The sequence below is a fragment of the Oryzias latipes genome, chromosome 2 (assembly GCF_053564925.1).
Source record: "Oryzias latipes strain Hd-rR chromosome 2, Olatipes_Hd-rR_3.1".
Lineage (NCBI taxonomy): Eukaryota > Metazoa > Chordata > Actinopteri > Beloniformes > Adrianichthyidae > Oryzias > Oryzias latipes.
The window spans coordinates 39,194,747-39,208,300 of NC_136238.1; the positions used below are offsets into that span (position 1 = coordinate 39,194,747).

General features: G+C 43.4%; 2 protein-coding genes across 5 annotated transcripts in view; one reads left to right on the forward strand and one right to left on the reverse strand.

The window, feature by feature from the left end:
- LOC101155012 (NACHT, LRR and PYD domains-containing protein 12) overlaps positions 1 to 13,554 on the forward strand; it is a 211,805-nt gene that overhangs the window by 188,556 nt on the left and 9,695 nt on the right. The window lies entirely within an intron of this gene.
- Positions 1 to 13,554, reverse strand: part of LOC101172625 (uncharacterized) — a 196,350-nt gene that overhangs the window by 92,218 nt on the left and 90,578 nt on the right. The gene's annotated exons all lie outside the window — the stretch shown is intronic.

A 13,554-nucleotide genomic window follows, 5' to 3' on the forward strand; every position in this document is an offset into this window, starting at 1 on the left:
GGCGGAGCCTGTCCACGCACACACTCAAGTGTTATAAACACACCTGCTAGCTGCAAAAATGTCCATCTGTCGACATGTACACAAAACAGATAGTGTTCACGCGCATACTTATGCCTTAAAACCAACTAGTGTGAAATATTTTAGTCAATCAATCATGCAAACTGTTAGTGCAAAGGTGAGCTAACACCAGTGCTCAGGTGAGTGTTTATGTTCTTCTAAAATGGATGGTGGAATGTGAAAAGAAGGAGGGAGAGTGCCCAGCCATCCCCACCCCAAGACCCCCACCGCAGCAGCAGCGGCAGCCGGAATCCCCCCAACGCCACACGGGAACCAGCAGGGAACAACCGCCGCCCGGGCGACCAAGCCCGCCACCCAGGCCAGGGCCAGCAGGACCGCCGCAAGGCCCCCAGAGCCAGAGAGCAGGGAGGCACGGAGGGAAAGAGAGCGCCGCCCCAGCCCAACCAGGAGAGCAGCCCCCCCGCCGCGCCGGGAGAACCCAACGCAGGGCCCCACCGGAGAAGGATGCCCACAGCCCCAGACGAGCACCCCACCACCACCCAGGAGTTCCGGGCATCCCCCCGCCCCAACCCCAGGTACGAGCCAGGACCCCCCAAGGGAGACCCGCTCCGCACTCCAGGCAGCCATCCGCCCGGCCCACGGCTGGTCCAGGGAGGAGCGAGGCAGGGGCCCGCCGCCCCCGCCCAGGAGGGGGGAACCCCGGGGAAAAAACACAAGGGGTGTTGTAAATATGGCCCGACCAGGCTCGGCCACAGTTGGAAATTTGGCGGGGCCCAGCACTCGGGAGCAAGGACCAGAACCCACCCCCCAGGGACACAAACACCCCCCGCTCAGATGTAATGTGAACCCCCCCACCGTGCGGAGAGAGCACCGCCGGGCCCAGGAAGCCGGCACCCCGGGGACACGGCCGCCGTTGCAAAGGGGCCCGTACCCCCCACCAGGGAAGAGGCAGGGGACAGATGGTCCTAGGTCCCACCTTCCTTGCAAAAAGTGTGTGCGTGTATTTGTGTTTGAGAATGTGTGTGTGTGCATGTGTGTGTGTTTATGTTGGGATGTATATATTGAGGGGGGAGGGGTGTGTGTACTAAGGGGGGTGCAGTTAAAATTGGCGAGTAGGGCACTAAGGGGACATCTCCTGATTACTCACAGTGACGTCCCCTCACCCTCCCCACCAAGGGACCCTAAATGTCTAAGGTGTGGTTAAAATTGGCGGGTAGGGTGCTAGGAGGACATCCGCTGCTTGCTGGCAGTGATGTCCAAGCACCCCCCCTACCAAGGGCCCTACATGTCTAAGGTGCAAATAAAACCGAAAGAGGGGGGGGCCACTCCATACGGCAACCATAGGAGGGGGGGCCACTGCCTAGTAAACCCCCCCCCCAAAGGCTCATCGCAGGCTAAGCCCCCCACCCCCTCACCCTATTATGAGGTTATATGAGGAAGGGGGTAAGTTGGGGACAGCTGATAGACTGTCCCCCGGTGGTCAAACAGCTGTCCCCCCCCCCCCCCCCCCCCAGCAAGGGGGCCAGGCCCACCCAGCCCAGGGGCCCCACCCCCGGAGGCGCCGACACCCCAGGCCCAGCACCACCCACCCCACACAGAGGGAGAGGAGCCAGAAAGCGCCGGCCCCCCCCGGAGCAAGCCCAGGCCCCCACCCCCAAACGCCGGCCCTAGAAGAGCTCTGGTCAGGCATCGACGGGACCGAGGCAGCCAACCGGCCAGGGAAACCGCCGATGGCCTCAGCGGAGACCCCGACCCGTCAACCCCCCCTGCCCCGTACCAATAGTGCCCCCCCCCCCCCCTCCCCCAGAATGCCCCCCCACAGGACAGGGCCGACGAGACCCCCCACCCCAGACCCCGCAGCCGAAGCGGATGACACCCAGAGCGACCGGGGGCCCCAAGAGGGTTGTCCCGTCCCGCCCCAGAGCCAGGGAAGGGCCGATCCCCGCCCCAGGTGTAGGTGGGAAGCCCATCCAGCGCCGCTGGGCCCCCCCCCAAGCAGCGCCCCCCGCCAACCCCCCCAAGCACAGGCAAAGGGACCACCCCCCCAAGCCAAGCCAGACCACCACCCCACCCCCCCACCACGCACCCCCACACCCAAGCCCAGAGGACCACGCAGCGCCCCAGCCCGCCCAACCCAGGCGCCGGACCCGACCCCCCGACCAACGGAGCCCGCACCACCCCCCGCCAGGCACCGGAGGCCCCGACCCCCACCCCGGCCCACGGCAGAAGGGCAAGGAGCAGCGACGACCAGGCCCCCCCCACCCCCTAAGTCATGGAGTTAGCTATGGGAGACCAGAGAGACCGAATTCTTTCAAAGTTACTTGAACTTTGGGCTGACATTTTTTCCAAGCTGATATGATCAAGCAGCAGATTTCTGTGTTGACTTATATTTATATTTTTTTTTGCTTTTCCAATTTATTAAAATAGTTTTTTTAGCAATGCAAAGAGTTATGAAAATGATAGAGTCTAATCCTCTTTCAACATCGATGGCACTCATGTCACCAAGCACACAAAGTGACGGTGAAGCTGTGATTGAAACCTTAAGCCAGTCTGATAGATCGGCACATACCTGCTGCCAGAGAGCCTGGACAGGCGTGCAGAACCATAGTGCATGCATGTAATTATCGGGTAGATTACTGTCACAGTGCTGACAAATGTCTGAGTTACTGAGACCCATCTTGAACATCCTCTGTCCAGTGTAGTAAATTCTGTGAAGAGTTTTGAAATGGATTAGCTGCAGATTTGGACTTTTTGTCATTTTAAAGGTGTTTAGACAAAGTTCTGACCAAAAGCTTTCGTCTGTGCTGATGCTCAAATCCGCATCCCATTTTGTTGTTGGAAGTGAAATATTGTTATCTAAATTACATAAAAGTTTGTATATTTTGGAGAGAGTTTTATTCATTGAGAAATTGATGAGTGGTAACTACATCTGGTAGCTTTAAATCGTTGTCTCAGTATTTAAACTTTTTAGTAATAATTGATTTAAGTTGCTGATATTCCAAGAAGTTATTTATTCCATGTTTGTCTTGAAGTTCCTGGGGAGTTATGAATCTTCTATCAATAATTATGTGCTCTAGTTGTTTTATGCCCCCTGCTTGCCAAGCTGGGAAGCGGATAATTCTTTTGTTTATGAGGATGTCTGGGTTGTTCCAGATGAGTGTCATTTTGCACGGTTGAATTGATGATTTTGATATTTTGAGAAATTCCCACCAGGCTGTTAAAGTGGCATTTATATTAATACTTTTGAAACAATCCTGTTTTTTAACTATTTGGCTAATAAATGGAAGATCTGACAGGTTTATCTTTCCACATAACGCCTGTTCCAAGTCTAACCATGAGTTGGTTTCTGGATTATTTTTTAACCATTTTAAGATGTATTGTAATCTATTTGCAAGAAAGTAATTGTGGAAGTTAGGTAATTCTAATCCTCCACAGCTTTTTGCAGATTTTAAAGTTTTTAGACTGATTCTTGCAGGTTTATTGTTCCATAAAAAGCTTGATATGGATGAGTCTAATGTTTTGAACCATTTTAATGGCGGTTGTGTGGGAATCATTGAGAAGAGATAATTAACTTTGGGTAAGATTTTCATTTTTACCGTGGCTACCTTGCCCATAAGGGACAGAGGCAGGTTGGTCCAGCGTGTTAGATCGTCCTGTATGTTTTTCAGTAATGGGGTGTAGTTTAGCTGCACCAGTTCTGATATTTTTTTTTTTTTTGAACTCTTTATTTAAAGATTTTCAATTTTTTATAGCAACACACATACATATAAAAAAAACAGCTTTAAAACTGTACAGTCGTAGAAGATGGAATAAGTAAGAACCAAGTATATACATATATACGTACATATACAGGTCTATACAAATGAGAGTAACATTAAACCTGCCAACCAGTGGCATGTGAAACACAGCTTGCTTATAGATTCCCTGAGTCAATTTTTTATAAAACAGACAACAACAAAAACCCAAATAAGTCAGCTGAAATAGACCAAAAATAACAAATGTTACGACATATATAAGTCAGAAATGGCCCATATATATATATATATATACATATACACACACACACATATATATATATATATATATATATATATATATATATATATATATATATATATATATACACATACATACATATACATATATCCGTATAAATACACAAACATACTCTTATAGGCAAAATAAACAACAACAAAAACAAAACAGAACAAAAACACACTTAAATACACATACACTGCAGCTCCCACTTAAAATCGCTGATCTATTCTTTAAAACCCTTTACCTCATGTAAATGGCAGACCCTCAATATATGTTATGAAAGGTGCCCACATTTTATAATATTTGCCCGTTGAGCCCTGTGTACTATACCTAAGGTATTCCATTTGTAAACACATCATGGCTTCTCTCACCCATTGAACAAAGGAAGGGGGCTGTTCATCCTTCCACTTCACTAGAATTAGTCTACGTGCCAGGAGAGATAGAAAAGCTATTGCGTTCGTTTGATATGAATTTAGTCCCTCTGTGTTCGGGAGAGCACCAAACACTGTTGTGAATGGATTGGGATCTATTTTCCTCCCGCACAGATTTGAAAATGTTTTAAAAACAGAATCCCAGAGCTTATCTAAGGCAGTGCATGACCAAAACATGTGACTCATCGTAGCAGGTGAATGGTTGCATCTTGGGCATCGATCATCACTGCTGTTGTATATCCTTGCCAGCTTAGCCTTCGTTAAGTATGAGCGATGAAAAACTTTGAATTGTGTCAAACTGTGTCTAATGCAGATGGATGTTGAATATATGAGGGTAATACTTGTGTTCCAGATTTCCTCTGGAATCTCAGAATTCAGGTCTTGCTCCCAGGAGTTTTTCAACTGACTTAGTGATGTAGGGTCAATGTGATGTAGTTGGTTATATATTTGCGAGATCTGACCTCTGGTGGTGGGTTGAGAATCCAGGCAATTTTCGAGAGTACCGGGGAGTGGTTGTATTGGATAACTGGTGAAGTGTTTCCCTGCAAAACTGCGGACCTGTAAGTATCTAAAAAAATGAGACTTGGGGATATCAAAATTTTTACAGATGCTTTCAAAAGACATCAATGAACCATCAACAAATAAGTCAGTAAAAAGGACTATTCCTTTTCTCTGCCATGTTTTAAAACCAAAATCATTTAGGGCAGGTGGGAAAAATGGATTAGAGGAGATTGGTGAGTAAATGAGAGTCCGCTTAAACCCAAAGTGGCGACGACATTGGAACCAGATCTTAAGGGTGTTTATAATCACTGGGTTTCTGAAGCTAATTTTTTCAGTTATTGGCAATGAGGCACACATAAATGACACTGGTGACGCGGGGAGATCAGAGGTGATTTCCATGGTGGACCAAAGGGGTCCTCTGTTTTCTTTAAAAGTGCGGAGCCAAATTGAAAGTTTTATAATATTTGCTGACCAGTAATAATATTTAAAATTTGGCAAGCCAAAACCACCTTCAGATTTAGAACGTTGCAATTTGGACCTACGTATTCTTGGGCATTTTTTATTCCATATAAATGAAGATATGAGTCCATCTAACTTTGTAAAGAATACCTTAGGGAGAAAAAGGGGAATCATCTGGAAAAAATACATAAATTTAGGCAGAACTGCCATTTTGATCGTGTTAATTCGCCCTGCTAGAGAAACTGGTAAAGCTGACCATCTGGCCAGATCTGCCTTTGTTTTCTCCAAAAGTGAGGAAAAGTTGTATTTAAAAAGAGTATTATAATTATTAGTAATCTGAATTCCAAGATAAGCCAATGATTTATTTTCCACTGTAAGTGGAAATTTTGAATAATCCAAGTCTCTTGCCAGTTGGTTAATAGGAAAAAGGATACTTTTTCCTAAATTCAGTTTGTACCCTGATAAAGATCCAAAGGAGCTAAGTAATTCTAACATCCTCGGAATAGACTCCTCTGGGTTCGTGATGTATAAAAGTAAGTCGTCAGCATACAATGAAGTTTTGTGTACCTCTCCACCCCGACTAATCCCATTAATTCCCTTGTCTGTTCGTAGGGCTATTGCCAGCGGCTCAATTGCAAAATCAAAAAGTAGTGGGCTCAACGGGCATCCCTGACGGGTGCCTCTATGCAAGGCAAAATACTCAGAGACGGTACTATTAGTGCGAACAGATGAGAGGGGCATTGAATACAAAGTTTTAATCCAGGATATGAACCCTGAACCAAAGCCAAACTTGCGCAGTACAGCCAGCAGATATCCCCACTCCACACAGTCGAAGGCCTTCTCAGCATCAAGTGAGAAAATTAGCTCTGGAGAATCAACTGAGTGGGCGGAATATAAAATATTAAACAAACGCCTGGTGTTAAAATATGACTGGCGGCCAGCAATAAAGCCTGTCTGGTCTTCGTGAATAACACTGGGGGCTATTTTTTCCAGGCGAAGCGTTAGGACTTTGGTTAAAATCTTGTAGTCCACATTAAGTAGGCTAATTGGTCGATATGATTCGCACTTCTGGGGGTCCCGGCCTTTTTTTAAGATTACTGAAATCGTGGCTTGGGATAATGTTTGAGGCAGTTTAGACGATGCATGAATTTCTGCAAACATCATGCAGAGTAGAGAGGCAAGTTTGTTAGCAAACACCTTGTAAAAGTCTGATGGAAATCCATCAGGACCTGGAGCTTTGCCATTCTGTAATGAACCAATTGCCGTCAATATTTCAGCCACAGAAATATGTCTCTCAAGTGTCTGTTGTTGATCTGATTCCATCGAAGGAATATTTAGTTTTTCCAAAAAAGCTTCAATTTCATCGGAATTACTTGTACTTTGACTGGCATAGAGACTGTGATAGTAGTTCTTGAAAGCTTTATTAATTTGTTTGGGGTCCGTCACTATTTGAGTTGAGTCCGTTTTGATCTCTGTTATTGAATGATTAGAAATTGATTGTCGCAACTGGTGCGAGAGCAATCTGCTTGGTTTTTCCCCATGCTCATATACTTTTTGCCTTGTTCTGAGCAGTAACTTCTCTGTTGCTCTAATTGATAGTGTTTCAAATTCAGATTGCAGCAAAAGCTTTTGTTTGTATAAATCAGGTGTTGGGTTGCTGGCATACTGCACGTCTAGATTTGCTATGAGCTTGCTTAATTCCCTAAGTCTCTCACCACACTTTTTGTTCTTTTGAGCTGTAAAAGAGATTATTTGCCCGCGTAAATATGCTTTAAGAGACTCCCATATTAGAGTTTTAGAAACATCGGGTGTGTCGTTTATTTCCAAAAAGAGATCAATTTGGGAGGAAATATATTTGCAAAATTCTTCATCCGATAACAAGGTTGAGTCAAATCTCCATACCCGTTGTTGCGGGGCATGAGCCGTGGGAAATGAAAGGTCTAGTTGCACAGGAGCATGGTCCGAAATAACAATAGCATGATATTTACAATTAGTGATCCGAGAAGTAAAAATATTATCTACCAAAAAGTAATCGATCCTTGAGTATGAATGATGTACTGGAGAAAAGAAAGAGTAATGTTTTGCTGATGGCTCAATAATACGCAGCGGGTCAGAGACACCATAGTTTTGAATGAATGTGTTGAGAACAGAAACTGATTTAGGTATCGCTGCTGACTGACGTGTGTTTGATCTGTCAAGAATTGGATCAAGAACTAAGTTCAGATCTCCACCCATAATGAGGTGATGAGTGTCTAAACCTGTTAACTTGGCAATGAGGCTTGTGAAAAATTGTGGGTTGTCCCAATTAGGGGCATAGACATTAACCAAAAGAACTGGGGTATTATACAATTTACCAGCAACAATAACAAAACGACCATTAGCATCCTGAATCACATTTGTACAGACAAATGAAAGGTTTTTTCTAATCAGTATGGCAACCCCTCTTGCCTTTGTGTCAAAAGCAGAGTGATGCGTCTGTGAGAAAAAGCTGTGTGTTAACTTATGAGCATCAGCGTAACGCAGATGCGTTTCCTGGAGAAAGACTATATCTGGTTTGAAACTCAGCAAATGTGTAAAGACTCTCCTCCGTTTGACCAGATTATTAAGCCCCTTTACGTTCCATGTAATAAATGTCACTGAGTTGGGCCCCACTGTTTGCCTTAGATTGGTAAGGGCGGTCATGTTTACTTAGGTTTCATCCTCTCGGAAAGGTGCACACCCACACAAGGATGAGGTATATATATTTGGAGCTGCAACAAAAACAAAACAAAACCTACAAACCAAAGAATTGACACACATATTAAACACAATAAACCCGAATCTCCCCCCTCCCCCCCAATGAGCTGGTGTACCATGTAAACCTGTCCAACCACTATACTCACCAACCACAATGCTCATTACAGAAAATACCTAGGATACAAAATATTCCCATCTAACAGAATCTAAACTAAAATGTAACAAACCTCCCTCTCCAGAACACTCTCCTTCATTTGCCTCAGTCTTCCTGCTGGTTGTTGTGCATCAGATGTTTCTGGGTGTAGTCTTTGGCTGCAGCGGGATCTAGGAATATTCTCTCACCCAAGCTTGAAGAAATTCTCAGCCTCGCAGGGTACAGCATTCCATATTTCACACCCTGGCATCCTCGCAGCAGCTCTTTAACATCTTTAAAGGCTCCTCTTCTCTTCGCCACTGTGGCTGGAAGATCAGGAAAAATAAGGATCTTGTTGCCATCATACTCCAGAGACTCTTTCCTAGCAGCTCTGCGAAGCACATCCAGCTTTTCTTGATAGTAGTGAAACTTCACTATCAGTGGCCGGGGTTGCTTTCCTTTGGCCGGGGTAGACTGCAGGCTGCGGTGCGCTCTGTCCAGCGTGGGGGCCGAATCCATGCCCAAAACATCCTGAAGTAGCTTAGCCACCGAGTCAACAGGCCGCGTGCCAACTTCAAACTGCTCCTTTACCCCGAGGATGCGAATATTGCAGCGGCGTTGCCTTCCCTCCAGGTCCTCTGTCTTCTCCGTCAGGGCCGTCACAGTAGCTTTTAAGCGGCACATTTCTTCCTCCATGTTCACCACTCTGTCGGAGTAGTTGTTTGTAGCATTCTCAAAGCTGGCTATCTGGGCCCGGTTTTCTGCAATGCTAGCATCCAGTGGACTTAGCTTAGCATTAAATTCGCTTCTCAGACCTTCGAGTTGATCTTTGAAATCCCGTCGGAGCGACTCCATATTTTCGTTTAGCATTTGGCATTTAGATTCAAGTTTGGTATCCAGCGTAGCAATCTTAGCCAGTACTGTTTTCTCCGAGTTCATGATAGCATCCATTAGCTTAGCTGTATCCGTTGACCCGGGGCTGCTCTCGGTAGATTTGGCAGCCTCTAACTTTTTGGTGCTTCTTGATCCAGACATCATGAATGAACGTCTTCTGTTCGGTCTGAGAGAGCGTTTCTGGAGAAGGTGAATCAGTTCAGGACGATAGATGTTTAGTATTTAACCGAAAAATCGGGTATTTCTGCGGAGCCACAAGGCTAAACGTCTTCACATGTCGTTGCTCAAACCACGCCCCCCAGTTCTGATATTTTGGGGGAAAAATAAATACCTAGATATTTTATATTGCCTGATTTAACTGGTATTGTGAGTCCTTGCTCCGCATTACTGTTCAGTGGTAATAAAACAGATTTATTCCAATTAATGGAATAGTCTGATATAGAAGAGAATTCATTAATGATTGTTGCCGTTTCATTTACAGAATGTATATTACTTAAAAACAGTAATATGTCATCTGCATAGAGACTGATTTTATGATGGCTGTGTTTGGTTTTAATTCCTTTAATGCTATCATTCTGTCTTATTGCTGCAGCTAGAGGCTCGATAAATATTGCAAAAAGAGAAAGGAGGATCTGGGTTCAAAAACTGTTCGTGGGTGACACCACTCTCGAACCAGGAGTGCCGGCCAGAGCACTACTTCAAGGCCTGGATGAGGCTGTTTCTGTTAGTTGGTGCGTGGAATAAATGACAGCAGGCAGGAGGTTGGCTTCAATAATTGTAATCCACGCTTCAGGCTTTACATCCTTTGGTTTGACATACAGAGGCAGGTAAATTTCCATAAGTGGATGACCACATGTAGGTGTGTGTGTGGTCTCTAATAAACACAAACACAAATATAAACTTAATATGCAACTTCAATCACATAAAAAGAACAAAGAAGTCAGGAGCGCCCACGTGCGCTTTATGCTCATTGACTAATTAACGCTTATTTAGCTGTGCACTACGTAAACATGCTGAATATTTGAACCAAATTACTCCAAGTAACATATATTAACATAAACTTACTTTGTCATCAACGCACACTAAACTTCCAAGAAAAACTTCTTCATTTCAACCTGCCACGCAGCGGCACTCTCACACGCATGGAGGAAAGCAGACAGGCAGGTGCCGTGCAGCAACACGATGACGTCATCACTCCTTTAATGAGCATGCGTCTAACTCTAAACAGAACTTAAAGGGACAGGAACGTATTTTAACCATAATTATCTGAGTCTTTTGTACACTCAAATATCGTAAACATTGCATTGTTGTGTCATTTTATACCATCAAATGTGCCGTTAAGTCAAACTCGTAATCCCAGTTATCTTTTTAAAATCTGGACTCATTGTCTATTTTTAACACACAGGAGGATTTTCTGTGCTAAATATTCTTGACAGTGTTCTGTTTAATTTTAGCTTTGCTTTTGGAAAAATCTTTAATGTCTCTTTTCAAGTTTTCCTTAATCAGCAACTTTGTTTTACTGAATCTTCATCCTCTGTGAAATATCTGCAGGGGCTTTAAACTTTCTTTGTTGTCTTGATTTTATGTCAAATCCAATAAAATGTGATCAAGATTTTGCTCTGAAAGTTTTTTGTTTTTACCCGTAATTCAAAGTGATCTTCAATTCTCAATGAACAATTGACTTTACAATATGATGATGTCATTTGAAATTGCATTTTACAATTTAGGGTTTAAGATGAGGAAATAGAATTAATCTGACGTTTTTGAAATTTAACGCTTTAAATCAAAGAAAAATCTATTTGGATTTTAAATTGTCATGTTTTTCTTCAACTGTCAGTTCAATTTGCATTTCTGTCATAAGCAATTCATGATGATAAATGACATTTCAATTCCTCGTCTGTTTTAACTTCATTTAAAGTCATTTCTAATCTGTTGCATTTTCTTTCAAGTTTTTGGTTCAAAATCCAAAATAAATTTCTAAACAGTGTAAAGGTCATCTGTCAGTCTGTCATCAGGGCGGGTCCCACTTAACTGAATGGACCAAGTTCCTGGACCTCCAGCTGCATCACTGCTCCTGAACACACTTTTCTGTCTGATTTCAGGTTGTGGAAATGCTGTTTGTCAGAGATAAGCTGTGGAGCTCTGGGCTCAGCTCTGAAGAAAAACCCGTTTAATCTGACAGAACTGGACCTGAGTGACAACAAGGACCTGCAGGATTCAGGAGTTTTTCCTCTGTGTGGTTTTCTGGAGAGTCCAGACTGCAGACTGCAGACTCTGAGGTCAGACTCCATGTTTATGATGAGTACAGATGACTGACTGATGACATCACTACAGAACGACAATGTTACATTAATGTGATTTGTTTGTTCTTGTTGTTTTGAATTTCCTTCAGTGAAAATTGTTTCAGAATCTTGCTATATTGACATAATATTATTGGCAGGTGATAAAGAGGGCAGAACACATTTTTTATTATTATTATTTGATTGGAGGATGCATTTATTTGATTTGATTTTTTTTTTCTAACTTGTCCTGTCCAACAGCTGGGCAGACAGATGAGAGCTGAGGGCCTCTTGTGTTGGATGTATTTTACTTTAACAAGAGGGGTTATTAATCTTCAGACAAACCAAAGGTATGACTGAATAAACCCCTTTTGTAATTGAGGCCAAACCTTATTCATTTCAACCATGATTGAAAATCTTTGGTGTTGGACCGATTATTTGATTTGATTTTAAATGGTTTATTTTAAGCAATCAAAGCACGAATAGTGCACAAAACGATACAATCACCATTCTTAAATTTATACAAAGACGTATCAAACTTAGGATAATTGTATATGAAATCAAAGATTGCTTGAGAGGGAGGAGAAGGAGGTACACTCTTGGCAGTCCAGCAGAGATGAAACGTTTAGAAAATATGTTAAAAAGCCCAAGGAAGTCCTTGGTGTGTTAAGAACGAACAGAAAATGAGTACGAAATAATGGTTTTGAAAGTTGTTAAGGACTTTAAGGATGTGAGCATGCTAGTCAGCTGGATTTAGTTAGCTCAAGATTCCCTGCATGGGACTGTGGAGTTGGAGTCACTAACGCAGTGACTGAAAACACTGAGACAGCAGGAAAAAGACGGGAGTCTAGTGGAACGTCTAGTGACGTTAAAGGCTTTCAGTTTGCCTCAGACAGGCCCTTAAGAGTTTTTGTTGGAAAAAGACCTAACATGAACATCCAAACTCCAGACAACAGGTCTGCAACATGGGAACTTTGAGGTTCTGATTATTGTAGATTTGATTCATGCCGGCTTATATTTGCGGCCAATTTTTTGTTATTGCATTTTCGTTTTGAGATGAATATTTCTGTTTTGAAATGTATCTAAAAAGAGACTATTTTTGCGTTTAACTGGGGACAAATAACATATAAATAGTTAAATGTTCAAGAGTTGTGTGTTTTTTGTGAGAAAGTGAAAACTGTTATTTGCATGTTTGGTTGTAGAAATCTTGGGTTCATTTTATTTTTACTTTCTTTAAAAATCACCCAAATCTAACAGGGTGGAAATATGAATTTCTCATGAAACAAGAGTTTAACACCAGTTTACTAAGAAATCTGTCATGTTTTGAGTTTGTTGTGTCTTGTTTTTCATCTTGGTTCTTGTTCTGTCTTGTTTGGTTCTGTTTCCTGTTTTATTTTGAAAGGTTTTCTGTCTTGTCTTGTTTCTTGAGTTTTACTTCCTTTGGTCCCCATCTGCCCTGATCGTTTTCACCTGTGTCTTGTCTGCCCTGTCTGTATTTAAGTCTTGTCTCTGCCTTCCTCCTGTGCTGGTCCATTAGCTCTGTCTTGGTGTTCTTGTCATCCTGTCTAGTTCCATGTTCCTCGCCACGCCAATGTAAGTTTTTGTTTTGTATTTCCTGCTCTGCAGCGCCTTTTGTTTAATTAAACCCTCCAGTCCCTGAACTCCGTGCCTCCGCCTCTGCATCTGGGTCCTACAGGCTCTCGTGCCAACCCCTCACCGTGACAAAATCAGGGATAACAGCTTCACTTGAAAGCTAGTATAGCAAGGGGGTGTTAGCTCAGTGCACTGCATGAATGGACTCTTTCTTTATGACGTCATAGGGCAAAAAAGCTCCTTTTGAGAAGAGATCTTCACTCAAACGAGACTTTTTTTATTTTTTTTTTTTTTTTTTTCAAATCTCAAAAATACAGACAGACGGCGGATCAAGTGCTTATTGTTGTCCCACCACTGCATGCCACTGTCTTCCTTTTAGGGTGCCCCAGGTTTCAGACCCCTGAGTTAGACCACAACTTACAGGTTGAAGACAGTAGCTTCACTGCCACGTCTCTTCAGTTCTCCGTTAGAC